Source organism: Narcine bancroftii, chromosome 2 (assembly GCF_036971445.1).
Source record: "Narcine bancroftii isolate sNarBan1 chromosome 2, sNarBan1.hap1, whole genome shotgun sequence".
Taxonomy (NCBI): domain Eukaryota; kingdom Metazoa; phylum Chordata; class Chondrichthyes; order Torpediniformes; family Narcinidae; genus Narcine; species Narcine bancroftii.
In genome coordinates, this window is record NC_091470.1 from 341,732,946 (window position 1) to 341,749,885 (window position 16,940).

Sequence of the window (16,940 nt, forward strand, 5' to 3'; positions counted from 1 at the left end):
AGATAAAGCATAATCTTTCCCTGAATATTCTTTTCAACCTTTGGTCAGCCAATTTGGCTTGTAGGTTTTAGTGTTTTGTAGAGGTATTTGTTATCAAATGTGCTTACTCAGCAAGGCATTCGTTTATAAACAGACAGGGAAAAGGTAGAACAGCCACGTGTTCACATAAATCAGCTACACAGGGAGAGACAAGAAAGATCAGGACAGGAATTCATAGTTAGGGCAGCAGATGTACATTTCTGTGGTTACGTAAGTGATCCCAGCATGGCAAGTTACCTCCCTGCAGGCAAGGTTAAGAATATCATTGAGCGGCTGCAGAAAATTCTGGTGGGGTAATTGAACAACCAGAAATGATTCTTCACACTGGTGTCAATGAGAAAAAATAGGTCAGGCGGGGTGAGGATATGGAGATAGAAAGGAGATTAAGAACATGAACCTCAATGGCGCTAATTGCAGGTTTCTCTGAGTGACACAGGAGAATATTGTAGGAAAGACAGACGAGCTTAGAGCGTAGCTTGGCAAATGGAATTGTGAGATTGTGGCCATTAATGAAACTTGGTTGTAGGAGGGGCAGGACTGGCAACTCAATGTTCCAGGCTTCCATAGCTTTAGACACAATAGAACAGAAGGGGGAGGGTGGTGGGATGAAAGGTGGAGGAGTGGCATTGCTCGACAGGGAAAATATCACAGCTGTGTTCAGGCAGGACAGACCAGAGAACTCGTCTACTGAGGATATATGGGTACACCTGAGAGACAGGAAAGGTATGACCACACTCATGGGATTGTATTATAGACCACCCAATAGTCAACAAGAATTGGAGAAACAAATCTATAGAGCAATAGCAGACAGGTAAAGGTTGTGATAATAGGGATTTTTAAATTTTCCGCATATTGACTGGGACTCCGAGACTGTAAAAGGGCTGGATGGCTTGGAGTTTGTCAAATGTGTTCAGGAAAGTTTTCTAAATCAATATATAGAGGTAACAACTAGAGAGAACACAATACTGAATCTCCTTTTATGGAATGAGGCAGGACAGGTGACAGAAGTATGTATAGGGAAACATTTTAGCTCCAGTGATCATTTTGCCATTCTTCTTTTTCTTTGGCTTGGCTTCACGGACGAAGATTTATGGAGGGGGTAAAAAGTCCACGTCAGCTGCAGGCTCGTTTGTGGCTGACAAGTCCGATGCGGGACAGGCAGACACGATTGCAGCGGTTGCAAGGGAAAATTGGTTGGTTGGGGTTGGGTGTTGGGTTTTTCCTCCTTTGCCTTTTGTCAGTGAGGTGGGCTCTGCGGTCTTCTTCAAAGGAGGTTGCTGCCCGCCAAACTGTGAGGCGCCAAGATGCACGGTTTTTTTTTTTTTTTATTTTAAATTTTTTATTTTTCACACCATAAATCACAATAGCCATGATATACACTTTTTCTTTTCCACACATTTACAGTGACTTTTTCTCCCTCCCCCCTCCCTCCTCCCAAGCCACCCCCCCATCCCCCCCCCTCTCATCCATTTTAGTTATACAATCTAGGTTGCATTAATTCAGTTAGACAATGTTGTCATTCAACAAAAATACACCAGAAATTCTACTGAGTCCATTCTTTTCTTCTCTTCTCCTTCCATCAACTTAGGTAATGTTTGTTCCCGGTAGGTTTTCGCTATTGTATTTAATGTAAGGCTCCCATACTTGTTCGAATATTTCAATATTATTTCTTAAACTATATGTTATTTTTTCTAATGGAATACATTTATTCATTTCTATATACCATTGTTGTATTTTCAAATTATCTTCCAATTTCCAGGTTGACATAATACATTTTTTTGCTACAGCTAGGGCTATCTTAACAAATCTTTTTTGTGCATCCTCCAAGTCAATTCCAAATTCTTTATTTTTTATGTTACTTAGGAGAAAGATCTCTGGATTCTTTGGTATATTGTTTTCTGTTATTTTATTTAATATCTGATTGAGATCATCCCAAAATTTTTCTACTCTCTCACATGTCCAGATTGCATGAATTGTTGTTCCCCTTTCTTTTTTACATCGAAAACATCTATCAGATACTGTTGGGTCCCATTTATTTAACTTTTGTGGTGTAATGTATAGTCTGTGTAACCAATTATATTGTATCATACGCAGCCTCGTATTTATTGTATTTCTCATCGTTCCAGAGCATAACTTCTCCCATGTTTCCTTTTTTATCTTTATATTTAAATCTTGTTCCCATTTTTGTTTAGTTTTACCATTTGTTTCCTCATTTTCCTTTTCTTGCAGTTTAATATACATATTTTTTATAAATCTTTTGATTAACATTGTATCTGTAATCACATATTCAAGGTTACTTCCCTCTGGTAAACTCAAGTTGCTTCCTAATTTATCTTTCAAGTAGGATCTCAGTTGGTAATATGCCAGCGCTGTATCTCCCGTTATATTGTACTTATCTCTCATTTGTTCAAAGGATAAGAATCTACTTCCTGAAAAACAATTTTCTATTCTTTTAATCCCTTTTTTTTCCCATTTTCTAAAGGCAAGGTTGTCTATTGTAAAAGGGAGTAGCTTATTTTGCGTCAATATTAGTTTTGGTATTTGGTAATTTATTTTATTTCTTTCTACATGAATCTTCTTCCATATATTGAGGAGATGGTGTAATACTGGAGAAGTTCTATGTTGTACCAATTTTTCGTCCCATTTATATAATATGTGTTCAGGTATCTTTTCCCCTATTTTATCTAATTCTAGTCTCGTCCAGTCTGGTTTTTCCCTTGTTTGATAAAAATCTGATAGGTACCTTAATTGTGCGGCTCTATAATAATTTTTGAAGTTTGGCAATTGTAAGCCTCCTTGTTTATACCATTCTGTTAATTTGTCTAGTGCTATCCTCGGTTTCCCCCCTCTCCATAAAAATCTCCTTATTATTTTCTTTAACTCTTTGAAGAATTTTTCTGTCAGTTGTATTGGCAATGCCTGAAATAAGTATAGTATCCTTGGAAAAATGTTCATTTTAATACAGTTTATCCTTCCTATCAGTGTTAGTGGTAGCTCTTTCCAATGCTCTAAATCGTCCTGTAATTTTTTCATTAGTGGATTGTAATTGAGTTTATATAATTGGCCTAGATTTTTGTTTATTTGCACACCTAGGTATCTTATTGCCTGCGTTTGCCATCTGAATGGGGATTCCTCCTTAAATTTTGAGAAATCCGCGTTATTCATAGGCATTGCTTCACTTTTATTTACGTTTATCTTGTATCCCGACACTTCTCCATATTCCTTCAATTTCTTATATAGTTCTTTTATTGATAGTTCTGGTTCTGTTAAGTACACTATCACATCATCCGCAAACAGACTGATTTTATATTCCCTGTCTTTTATTTTTATTCCTTTTATATTATTATCTCTTCTTATCGATTCTGCTAGTGGTTCTATAGCTAGCGCAAACAATAATGGTGATAGTGGGCATCCCTGCCGCGTTGACCTGCTTAAGTTAAATTGCTTTGATACATGTCCATTTACTGTCACTTTCGCTAACGGTCCCTTATATAATGCTTTAATCCAATTAATATACTTCTCCGGTAAACTGAATTTTTGCAATACTTTGAACAAGTAATTCCATTCTACTCTGTCGAAGGCCTTCTCTGCGTCTAAAGCAACTGCTACTGCCGGTGCTTTATTTCCTTCTACTGCATGAATTAAGTTAATAAATTTACAAATATTGTCTGTTGTGCGTCTTTTTTGATAAATCCAGTTTGGTCTAAATTTACCATTTTCGGTACCTGTTCTGCTAATCTGTTCGCTAATAGTTTAGCTATTATCTTATAATCTGTGTTTAGCAGAGATATTGGTCTATATGACGCTGGTGAGAGTGGATCTTTCCCTTGTTTTAGTATCACTGTAATTATTGCTGTTTTACATGAATCTGGTAAGTTTTGTGTCTCATCAATCTGGTTGATTACATCCAGGAGGGGCGGTATTATTAGGTCTTTAAATGTTTTGTAGAATTCTATTGGGAGTCCATCCTCTCCTGGTGTCTTATTATTTGGTAAATTTTTTATTATCTCTTGTATTTCTACTGTTCCAAATGGTTCTGTTAATTTATTTTGTTCCTCTATTTGTAGTTTTGGTAGTTCAATTTTAGTCAAAAATTCATCTATTTTCCCTTCTTTCCCTTCGTTTTCGGTTCGGTATAATTGTTCATAGAATTCTCTGAAGTTTTCCTTAATTTCTTTTGGATTATATGTAATTTGTTTGTCTTTTTTCCTTGTTGCCAATACCATTTTCTTAGTTTGCTCTGTCTTAAGCTGCCATGCTAGGATTTTGTGTGTTTTTTCCCCTAGTTCATAATATTTCTGTTTTGTCTTCATTATATTCTTCTCCACCTTATATGTTTGTAATGTTTCATATTTTATTTTTTTATCCGCCAATTCTCTTCTTTTGGTTGTATCTTCCTTTATTGCTAATTTTTTTTCTATGTTTATTATTTCCCTTTCCAACTGCTCTGTTTCCTGATTATAGTCCTTCTTCATCTTGGTTGCATAACTTATTATTTGCCCTCTAATGAATGCTTTCATTGCGTCCCATAGTATAAACTTATCTTCCACTGATTCCGTATTTACTTCAAAGTACATTTTTAATTGTTTTTCAATAAATTCTCTAAAATCCTGTCTTTTAAGTAGCATGGGGTTTAATCTCCATCTATACATTCTTGGAGGGATGTCTTCTAGCTCTATTGCCAATAACAGGGGTGAGTGGTCCGATAATAGTCTAGCTTTATATTCCGTTTTCCTAACTCTCCCTTGTATGTGGGCTGATAACAGGAATAGGTCTATCCTTGAGTATGTTTTATGTCTAGTCGAGTAGTATGAGTATTCCTTTTCTTTTGGGTTTTGTTTCCTCCATATGTCCACAAGTTTCATTTCTTGCATTGATTTAATTATAAATTTGGTTACTTTGTTCTTCCTGTTAATTTTTTTCCCCGTTTTATCCATATTTGGATCCAAATTCAGATTGAAATCCCCTCCTATTAGTATGTTCCCTTGCGTATTAGCTACCTTCAAAAAGATATCTTGCATAAACTTTTGATCTTCTTCGTTAGGTGAATATATATTAAGTAGATTCCAAAGCTCTGAATATATCTGACATTTTATCATAACATATCTCCCTGCTGGATCTATTATTTCCTCTTCTATTTTAAATGGCACATTTTTGCTAATTAATATAGCCACTCCTCTTGCTTTTGAATTATACGATGCTGCTGTTACATGTCCTACCCAATCTCTCTTTAATTTCTTGTGCTCCAATTCAGTTAAATGTGTTTCTTGGACAAATGCTATATCTATTTTTTCCTTTTTCAGTAAATTTAGTAGTTTCTTCCTTTTAATTTGGTTATGTATTCCATTAATATTTAGAGTCATATAGATCAGCGTAGCCATTTTATATTTTGTTTATCTTCTCTTTCCGTTTTTCCATCATTACCTTTCCTCCTTTTCCATTTCTGTTTTCTTATTTTCAACTCTTTACCAGACAACATTCCTACAACATCCAACATTTTCCTTATTCTCCTATTTCTATCTTCTTTATCCCCAATCTCCCCTTCCCCTCCTGAGTTGCCCTTTATCCCTTGTCGGACAACCACATCTCCCCTCTCCATTTGGATTTGCGAATCCACTCGCAAGCGTCAACTGATTTTGCAGTGACCGCTCTTTTCCCCCCACCCAGCCCCCCCCAGAAAAGATTTCGTTTTTTATATGTCACAAAGGTCACTCTTTTAGTTCCCTCCTTATTCTCTCTATTCCATTACCTTCCCTTATTAATTCTTGTCTATACTTTCTATGTTTTCCTCTAATTACAGATACTTTCACATATGCCCATTGTCTCTATTCACTCTTATACCTCTTTACCCGCATACATATCAATCGTGGTCATTTTTACCCTCCTTACCCGTCTTCATCCCTCAGTCTATTTTTGTCTTTACCCACATACATATCAATCGTGATAATTTTTGCTCTCATTACCCGTCTTCATCCCTCAGTCTATTTTTGTAATTGTTCTGCAAATTTTCGTGCTTCTTCTGGATCCGAGAATAGTCTGTTTTGTTGTCCTGGAATAAATATTTTCAATACCGCAGGGTGCTTCAGTGTAAATTTATATCCTTTCTTCCATAAAATCGCTTTTGCTGCATTGAACTCTTTTCTCTTCTTTAGGAGTTCAAAGCTTATATCTGGATAAATGAAGATTTTTTGCCCTTTATACTCCAGTGGTTTGTTGCCCTCTCTTACTTTTTCCATTGTCTTCTCCAGTACCTTTTCTCTTGTAGTATATCTTAGGAATTTTACTACAATAGATCTTGGTTTTTGTTGTGGTTGTGGTTTAGGGGCCAATGCTCTATGTGCCCTTTCTATTTCCATTTCTTGCTGTAGTTCTGGACATCCTAGGGCCTTAGGGATCCATTCTTTTATAAACTCCCTCATATTCTTGCCTTCTACATCTTCCTTAAGGCCCACTATCTTTATGTTATTTCTTCTGTTATAATTTTCCATTATATCTATTTTTTGGGCTAGTAATTCTTGTGTCTCTTTAGTTTTTTTATTAGATTCCTCCAATTTCTTTTTTAAGTCTTCTACCTCCATTTCTGCTGCTATTGCCCGTTCTTCCATCTTGTCCATTTTTTTCCCCATTTCTGTTAAGGTCATATCCATTTTATTTATTTTCTTTTCTGTGTTGTTTATTCTTCTTCTTAAATCATTGAATTCCTGTGTTTGCCATTCTTTAAATGACTCCATGTATCCTCTAACAAGAGCAAGTACCTCCTTTACCTTGCCTATCTTTTCTTCTTCTATTTCCCTGTACTCTTCCTCTTCCTCTTCTTCTTCCTCTAGGTTGACCATCTGTTGTTTCTTTGCTGCCCTTTCCTCCTCTTCTTTCTTGTTTCTATTGTCTTCTGTGGTCTCTTCTTGCTGCAGGTGTTCTGCAGCTGTCGTTGCCGGCTGTGGAGATCGACTCCCCAGCTGGTCCCCCCTCCCGTCGGTGTGTTTTTTTGTATGCGCATCGCGCATGCGCGAGGAGTCGCGCATGCGCGGTTGCGCACTTTTACTCGGCTCTGTGAGCCATTGTTGTAGTTCTCTTTCTACCGACCTGAGGTAGTGGGGTCTTCTCTCCACAGCGGGCCTCTTCGGACAGGTAAGGCCTTCACCTTTTTCCTCCGTTGTCTTCTCTTCCTCTCTTCTTTCCGTTGATTTTGATTTTTCTCCTTTTGTCTCCATCTTCTTTCCACCTTTATACTCACTTTTCTTTAACTTGTATTTCTGTGCCTTTGTATTTTCTCTTGTTTTTCCCGACTTTTCTGGAGAGGGCTGGAGTTCACCGTCCGGCCACTACTCCATCACGTGACTCCTCTCAAGATGCACGGTTTGAGGCGTTATCAGCCCACTGGCGGTGGTCAATGTGGCAGGCACCAAGAGATTTCTTTAGGCAGTCCTTGTACCTTTTCTTTGGTGCACCTCTGTCACGGTGGCCAGTGGAGAGCTCGCCATATAATACGATCTTGGGAAGGCGATGGTCCTCCATTCTGGAGACGTGACCCACCCAGCGCAGCTGGATCTTCAGCAGCGTGGACTCGATGCTGTCGACCTCTGCCATTAGTTTTAAGTTAATTATGGTGAAGGATAGGTCTGGATCTCGAGGTGAGATTCTAAATTGGAGAAAGGCCAACTTTGAGGAAATGAGAAAGGATCTAGAATGCATGGATTAGGATAAGTTTGTTTTCAGGCAAGGTAAATGGAGGATCTTTGAAAGTGAAATTTTGAGAGTACAGATTTGTGCTTTCCTGTCAGGATCAAGGACAAGGTTAACAGGAATAGGGAACCTTGGTTTTTGAGGGATATTGGGGATCTGGTTCAGAAGAAGAGAGAGGTATAGGCAGCATGGAGAAAAATGAGGTAATTGAGTATGAAAAATGCAATAAAAACTTTTTGTTTGTTTTTTACCTTTTTTTATTAAAGCTTATTAAGTTTGACTTGTCAATTATGGGTTTAACATGGTTATTATAGATTGATTAATTAATTACTTGTTTCTTGTGTAGATCAAGGAATTGTCTAATATAGTTCCATCAATTTGCTTTTTTTTAATATGTATATTCATGAGATGACTGGTTATGTGTTTTTCCAAATATTTTGTGTGTAAGTTTATATGTTAAACTCAATAAAAAAAAATTGGAAAAGAAAAAATGCAAAAAAACCCTCAAAAAAATAATCAGAAAAACTAAAAATAAGTCAAGAAGTTGCTTTGCCAGACAATGTGAAGGTAAATCCTAAGGGTTTCTACAGGTATATTAACAGCAAAAAGATAGTAAGGGACCAAATTGGTCCCCTTGAAGATCAGAGATAGGGGAGATCTGAAATGTATTTTTTACATCAATCTTCTTTGGCTTGGCTTCGTGGACGAATATTTATGGAGGGGTAATGTCCACGTCAGCTGCAGGCTCGTTTGTGGCTGACAAGTCCGATGCGGGACAGGCAGACACGGATGCAGCGGTTGCAGGGGAAAATTGGTTGGTTGGGGTTCGGTGTTGGGTTTTTCCTTCTTTGTCTTTTGTCAGTGAGGTGGGCTCTGCGGTCTTCTTCAAAGGAGGTTGCTGCCCGCCGAACTGTGAGGTGCCAAGATGCACGGCTTGAGGCGATATCAGCCCACTGGCGGTGGTCAATGTGGCAGGCACCAAGAGATTTCTTTAGGCAGTCCTTGTACCTCTTGACACGATGGCCAGTGGAGAGCTCGCCATAGAACACGATCTTGGGAAGGCGATGGTCCTCCATTCTGGAGACGTGACCTACCCAGCGCAGTTGGATCTTCAACAGCGTGGATTCGATGCTGTCATCCTCTGCCATCTTGAGTACTTCAATGTTAGGGATGAAGTCGCTCCAATGAATGTTGAGGATGGAGCGGGGACAACGCTGGTGGAAGCGTTCTAGGAGCCGTAGGTGATGCCGATAGAGGACCCATGATTCGGAGCCGAACAGGAGTGTGGGTATGACAACGGCTCTGTATACGCTTATCGTTATGAGGTTTTTCAGTTGGTTGTTTTTCCAGACTCTTTTGTGTAGTCTTCCAAAGGCGCTATTTGCCTTGGCGAGTCTGTTGTCTATCTCGTTGTCGATCCTTACATCTGATGAAATGGTGCAGCCGAGATAGGTAAACTGGTTGACCGTTTTGAGTTTTGTGTGCCCGATGGAGATGTGGGGGGGCTGGTAGTCATGGTGGGGAGCTGGCTGATGGAGGACCTCAGTTTTCTTCAGGCTGACTTCCAGGCCAAACATTTTGGCAGTTTCCGCAAAACAGGACGTCAAGCGCTGAAGAGCTAGGTAAACTAGTTGACCGTTTTGAGTTTTGTGTGCCCAATGGAGATGTGGGGGGTGGGGGGTGGTAGTCATGGTGGGGAGCAGTCCAAGATTCCGCCCTGCTCCAGCTCCCTCAACAGCCCCTAAGGCTAGAGCTGGATGTGGTCCTCAACCGGGAAGAGACATATAAGGCAATTGAACAACTGAAAAGTGGCAAAGCAGCAGGTATGGATGGAATCCCCCCAGAGGTCTGGAAGGCTGGTGGCCAAACTCTGCATGCCAAACTGCATGAGTTTTTCAAGCTTTGCTGGGACCAAAGAAAACTGCCTCAGGATCTTCGTGATGCCATCAACATCACCCTGTACAAAAACAAAGGCGAGAAATCAGACTGCTCAAACTACAGGGGAATCACGCTGCTCTCCATTGCAGGCAAAATCTTCGCTAGGATTCTCCTAAATAGAATAATACCTAGTGTCGCCGAAAATGTTCTCCCAGAATCACAGTGCGGCTTTCGCGCAAACAGAGGAACTACTGAGGTCCTCCATTACATCAATATTCACTCAGGAAACAGACATAGCATCGGAGTAAGTAAAGAACCTATATAGATTTAAGAGGAGAAAGTGCTTGCTATCTTAAAGTAAATGAGGATGGATAAACCCCCAAGGCCTGACAAGATATTCCCTCAAACCTTAAGGGAGGCTACTGTAGAAATTGTAGGGGCTCCAGCAGAAATATTTAAAATATCCTTAGCCACAGGTGTGGTGCCAGAGGATTGAACGGTAGCTCTTGTTATTCTGTTGTTTAAAAAAGGCTCCAAAGGTAACCCTGGAAATGATAAAATGGTGAGCCTGTAGGCAAATTATTGGAAGGTGTCCTAAGAGAATGGATTTACAATTATTTGCATAGCCAGAAATTAATAAAGGATAGTCCACGTGGCTTTGTGCATAGTAGGTCATGTTTAACCAATCTTATATAGTTTTTTGAGAAGGTGTTAGGTCTGCTTTGTTCATGAATGAGTGAGACAAACACCAGGCTGAGTCGAAATCAGGGTTCTTTGTTCTTTATTACCGGATTGTAACACTTGCGACTAACAAAGTTAGTCGGAGAATGCATTCTGCCGTTATCAGCAAAATGGTGATTTTTTTATACCCTTGGATATGTGCTTAGAACATCATCATATCATTACTTGTCCAATGACTAAAACTGTTGCTATCCTTTCCCTGCTAGCTTCCTGCCTCTCAATCCATCAATGTCTCTCTTATCTTGTAAGTACAAGGATGCATTTACATCTTGTTACAGCCCTGTACATTCCCATCTCATGATGTTTTACCTAACAGGAGTACAAGGACACCTCCCCTTCTTGTTACTGCCCTGTACAGGGTAACTCCCTACACATTCCCATCTCATGATGTTTTACCTTACAAAGGTTACCTTGAAAGTTGATGAAGGAAAGAGGTGGATGTGGTCTACATGGATTTAAGTAAGCCTTTAACAAGGTCCCACATGAGAGGTTAGTCAGGAAGGTTCAGATGCTAAGTATTCATGGTGAAGTAGTGAACTGGATTTGACAATGGCCGGTCAGGAGAAGCCAGAGAGTAGTGGTGGATGATTGCTTCTCAGACTGGAGGCCTGCGACTAGTGGTGTGCCTCAGGGATCAGTGCTGGGACCATTGATGTTTGTCATCTATATCTGGCTGATAATGTGGTAAATTGGATCAGCAAGTTTGCAGATTACACTATGATTGGAGGCATTATGGACAGCAAAGAAGGCTTTCAAAGCTTGCAGAGGGATCTGGACCAGCTGGAAAAATGGGCTGAAAATTTGCAGATGGAATTTAATGCAGACTAGGTGTGGGGTGTTGTAGTTTGGAAGGACAACCCAAGAAAGGACCAGAACTGAACACAATTCTGTAATTGTGATCTCACCAGAAATTTGTAGATTTGTAGAGTTAAAATATGTCGCCTCGACTCTTGAACTCAATTCCCGTATTAATGAGGCCCAGCATCCCATAGGCTTTCTTAACTATCCTATCAACATGCATGGCAACCTTGAGAGATGTATGGATTTGGACTCCCAAGTTCCCTCTGTTCCTCCACACTGTTAAGCATCCAACTACTAACCCTGGACTCAGCCTTCTGGTTTGACCTACCAAAATACATCACCACACGCTTATCCAGCTTGAACTCCAACTGTCACTTTTCCGCCCAATTCTGCATTTGGTCTATATCCTTTTGTAATCTACAACAACCTTCAACACTATCCACAACTTCTCCATCCTTCGCATCATCTGCAAACCTACTGACCCATCCTTCTGCTTCTTCATCCAGGTCATTTTCAAAAATCACAAAGAGCGGGGGGTCCCAGAACAGATCCTTGGATCCACTAGTCACTGACCTCCAGGCAGAATATTTTTTGTCCACGTCTACTCTCTGCTTTCTACATGCAAGCCACACAGTCATGGATCTCATGCCTCTCGACTCTCTGAACAAGTCCCTCATGAGGGACCTTGTCAAATGCCTTACTAAGATCTATATAGACCACATCTACTGCTCTACCTTCAATTTCTTTTGTTTGCTCAGAACAGCCATTGGATTCTGACTTTTTCTTCTGCTTCAGCTTTAGATGAGTTGTCCTTAAAACTTTGACAACTCTTATTGCTTAATGAATGGATTTTTCAGAAGTTGTATATTAGCTCTTGGGCCTTCACCTTCTTCTGGATTATGACCCTGACCCTGGACATCAGAATATCATTTTGCTCACTGTTGTTGAGCTCACTTATACTTTTCTGTAATCTTCCATTCTCATGATTTTCCAGGTCCTGTCTCTTTCTCCATTCACATGAACAGTTTGACTTATTGTCTCAGTCATTTCTTCCACAGAGGTAAAACACAAAAATCTGCAGACACTGCGGTTGAGGTAAAAACACATGGTGGATAAACTCCGTAGGTCAAACAGGGTACTTTATATAGGAAAGATAAAGATACATACCGCATGTTTTGGGCTTCAGCCTTCACCTAGGTATGGAAAAATGTCCATACCCTGATGAAGGGCTCAAGCCTGAAATGTTGGTTATTTCCCTTTATCTTTCCTATATAAAGTACCCTGTTTTATCTGCTGAATTTCTCCACCATGGTTATCAAGGAGATCAGCGTCCTGCCCACCTCAGCCTATGACACCCATACTGGGGAGTCGGGCCCATCCCTGAGGGCAGCGAACAATTCCAATATAAGAATCATACCACTTCACTTTGGGGACAGCCATTTCATGTAGATATTCACCCTGGCAGCAGGGCAATAACTGCTCCCGGGAGCAGATTTCCTCAGGACTCACTGACTGTCAATGGACCTCAAGGGGTGGTGGCTAATAAACGCCAAGAGTTTCCAAACTTTCTCCCAGGGGGAGGCCAAGCTACCCGCCCCCCACCAAAATTCTATCACTGCCGCCAGCGAGTTCACACAGATCCTTGCAGAATTCTCCTCCATCGTGGTGCCACAATTTACCTCAGCAGAACTGAAACACAGGGTACAGCACCACATTCTCACAAAGGACCCCCCCTACAAGCCAAGGCCTCCCCCCTGAAAAACTCAACCTCGCAAAGGAGGAGCTCCTGAAGATGGAAGAGCTGGGAATCGTGTGGTGGTCCGACAGTTCCTGGGCATCTCCCCTGCACATAGTACTGAAGGAGGCAGGAGTACGGAGACTGTGCAGAGATTATCACCATCTCAACGAGGTCACCATACAGGATAGGTATCTGGTGCCCCACATACAAGATTTTACTGTGAACTTATAGGGGGCACGGGTATTCTCCAAGGTCGACCTCATCAGGGATTATCACCAGATTCTGGTCCACCCTGAGGACATCGTTAAAACCACCACCATCATCATGCCCTTCAGTTTGTTTGAGTACCTGAGGATGGCTTCCGGGCTAAAAAAAACACAGCTGACATTCCAGACATTAATGAATGTGGTGGGCTGGGATCTCAAGTTTGCATTCATTTACTTTGATGACATTCTGATAGCCAGCCATAACCATCAAGAACACGCAGCCCACATAAGACAACTATGTGCCTGCCTCAGCGAGTTTGGCCTGACCATCAACCCGGCCAAATGCCAGTTCAGGCAAGAGACAATAGACTTCCTAGGCCACAGAATCAATAGACACAGGTTGACATCTCTGCCTGAAAAGGCAGAGTCCGTCGGGTGTTTCAACAAGCCACACATGTTGAAGGGTCTCCAGGAGTCCACTGGTATGATTAATTTCTATCATTGCTTCATACCGGTGGCAGCCCACATCATGTTCCCATTATTCTCACTCATGGCAGGGAAAAACTGTGGTTGTGAGACGAAGAAGCATTGGAAGCTTTCCAGAACACTAAAGACGCCCTGGCCAATGCCAAGTTCCTGGTGCAGCTGAGAATAGATGCCCCGACCGCTCTCATGGTGGATGCATCCAACACAGCAGTTGTGAAGGGTGGGTACTTGAGCAATTGGTCAATGGACAATGGCAACCCCTGGCCTTCTTCAGCAGGAATCTGCAGCCCCCCAAGCTCAAGTACAGGGCTTTTGACCATGAACTCCTGGCAGTATACCTAGTGGTCTGACATCTTAGTTATTTTCTGGAGGGGAGATGATTCAAGGTCTTCACAAATCACAAACCGTTGATTTTCGCTTTAATAAAGTGTCGGACCCATGGTCACCCAGGCAGCAAAGTCACCTGTCCTACATATCCGAGTTCACCATGGAAATCGATCATATTGCCGGAAAGACCAACATAGTGGCCGACTCATTATCTCAGCCGATAGTCAAGGCAATATAGACTCTGTCCCAGGGCGATGATTACATGGCCCTGGCCTAAGCATAGCAGATGGCCCCGGCAACCAAACTTTCTGGTGTGACATTTTGACTGGCAAGCCTCGTCCCATCATCCCAGCAGCTTGGAGACAACCAGTGTTTGAAGTGGTGCATAACCTGGAAACCCAGCCATCAGGACCACTACCAAGATGGTGGCCAGCATGGCCTCTACAAATAGTTCAGTCAATGGGCCAAAACCTACACACAAAGGTGCTGACACATATCAAAGTGCACCCTCCCCCCCAGCCATTCGAGCTGACACGATGGAGGTTCAGTCATGTGCACATAGATATCGTGGGAGTTCTGCCGGTGTCACGAGGGGGCACGGTATCTGTTGACGATGGTAGACCATCTCACAAGGTGGCTGGAGGCGGTCCCGCTGGTGGAAACCTTAATACAGGCCTGTGCCAGAGCCCTAATAAACACATGGGTAGCCCAGGTTCGGAGTCTCAGAGTACCTGACATCGCACAGGGTTGCTTAATTCACCTCAGGATCTTGGGCAACCCTGACTAGCTTCCTGGGGACCCAGCTCCACCACACCATGGCATACCATCCCCAGGCTAATGGGTTGTTGGAGAGGTTCTGCAGGCACCTAAAGGCAGCCCTGATGGTCCAGCTCAAGGGACTGTATTAGACTGATGACTTCCTGGGAACCGTATCACACCAAAGGAGGATTTCATTGCTTTGACAATGGAAATGGTGTATGAGTTATCCCCAGGGAATTCTTGGCTAATGCCAGGGATATGGATGAACCACCAGCAGTAACCTTTGAAAAACTGAGGGAACGACTGGGCACTTTGGCCCTGGCACAGCCCTCATCACACGGCCAGCCCAAAATGTTCATCCCCATGGACCTGAAAAGCTGCAAGTACGTCTTCGAACACTGGGGAGCATACCGGGTGCTCTTTCAGCAGCCATATGAGGGGCCCTACCAGGTGATCAAACACAACAGGACCCCATGTGTGCAAGATATTTATGGCATGGAAGCGACGTTTACTGTTGACTGCCTCAAACCAGCACATTTGGACACCAGTCAATTGATCACCCACCAACCTCTGTGCCATAAAGGCAAGCCGCCCAGAACCAGAGACAGCACCCGGATCGCCGATTCTGGGGGTACTCACATGGTGGCCCACTACCTGATAGGCAACCCGGCACACAAGATGGCAGTCGAATGCGGCGATCCCGCAAGGACCATACCAACTAAATGACTTTTCTTCCCAGGTTGCAGGCCATGTGGTGGGAAACGACGAGTACTGGTGGGAACACCATCAAATTGACCACTGTCAAGCCTGTGATGTAATTTCCACCAGAAGCGGCAGGACAACTAGGCCCAGCGGGCCTATATAAGGCAGGGCAAACCATTCAATAAAGCAGCATCGACTTTATTAACCGTGAATGTTTGTCTTACTTCTGTCCCTTGCTGTAGCATGTGCTACAGGATCTCCTTTACCTCTATGGACGATATTTAACAGGAAATATTGCCTAAATAGGGCTCAAGGAATTATAGAAGACCCTTTCTATCCAGCGCACAGTGCCTTTAACACACTAGCATGAAGAAGGAGTCAAATGAGAATCAAAATCAGGACTGCCAGAGCATCTTCCCACAGGCTGTGAGATTGATGAACAGAATTTGTAACCGTGAAAATCATCCCAAATATTTTATATATTTATTTTGATTAATATGAGTACGTACCATGTATTGTGCATTTTTATGTGTGCACCATGATCCAGAGAGATGCTGTTTTTCCAGGTAGGATATGTACAATCAGATGATAATAAATCTGAACTTAATTGGTTAAGACTTCACTACCAGGATATTAATGCTGCATTTGAAAGGTAGCTGGAGAAGTATTTTAAAGAATTTTGATACAATAAGGAAAGGTTGGGGAGTACCATTACCTGAAGTTACAAAGAACTGACTCCCTGCCAAACTGGCTCCTTCCGTTGTAATCATTCCGATTCGGTGACTGAAAGACGCATCAATTTTCCAACAAATTTACATGCAATCTCTACTCCTGCATAATTGTAAACAATCAGCAGTGGATAAAAAGTTTATAATTTAAATGAGAATCTGGGCTTCATAGAGTGTTATTCATTTGAAAGCCAAGGAGTTAGATTCTCATTGAAACAGAGTAATGATAAAGTAGGTGTTGAATTTGCACAATAAACTTACAATAGATGCAGAATTTCAATGTGGCTTGTCAAAGCTAACAAATGACCCGTCCTCTATGTCAACTTTTCCATTCAATGCAAATATGACAAATCTGGATTTGCTGCACTGAAAATGTATTTACCAGTTTTTGTACATTAGGTGATGCACACTGGAATGGTTTCCACTGAATAGTTTTGTTTTCATCGTAAATAGATTGCTATATTACATTATTACATAATGCTATAATACATTACATATATTTTTCAAATATCATGGGACGCAGGAGGGATTCTGAAAGTCTCACAAGATGGATACAATCGTTTCCTCATTCGGCTTAATGTACCTTTATTTTAAGACCATGGATTTTTATTGTATTCATCACAGCTGGTCAGCAACTTCATTTAGTAAATCTGAGGGCAAGATATGGTTGGCAAAACAAGTCAAATGTCCCTCACAGAAACAGAGGTTTCTGTTTGACTTACCATCATTTCGCCAAAGTGCGGGCACAGGCTTACGCCGACAGTAACATATTCCTCTGCCACTTGAGAAGCTGGCTGGCCTTGAACTGTTTTGGAGGGTTTCCCATGAAGTCAATGGAGCAGGTCAGAATTC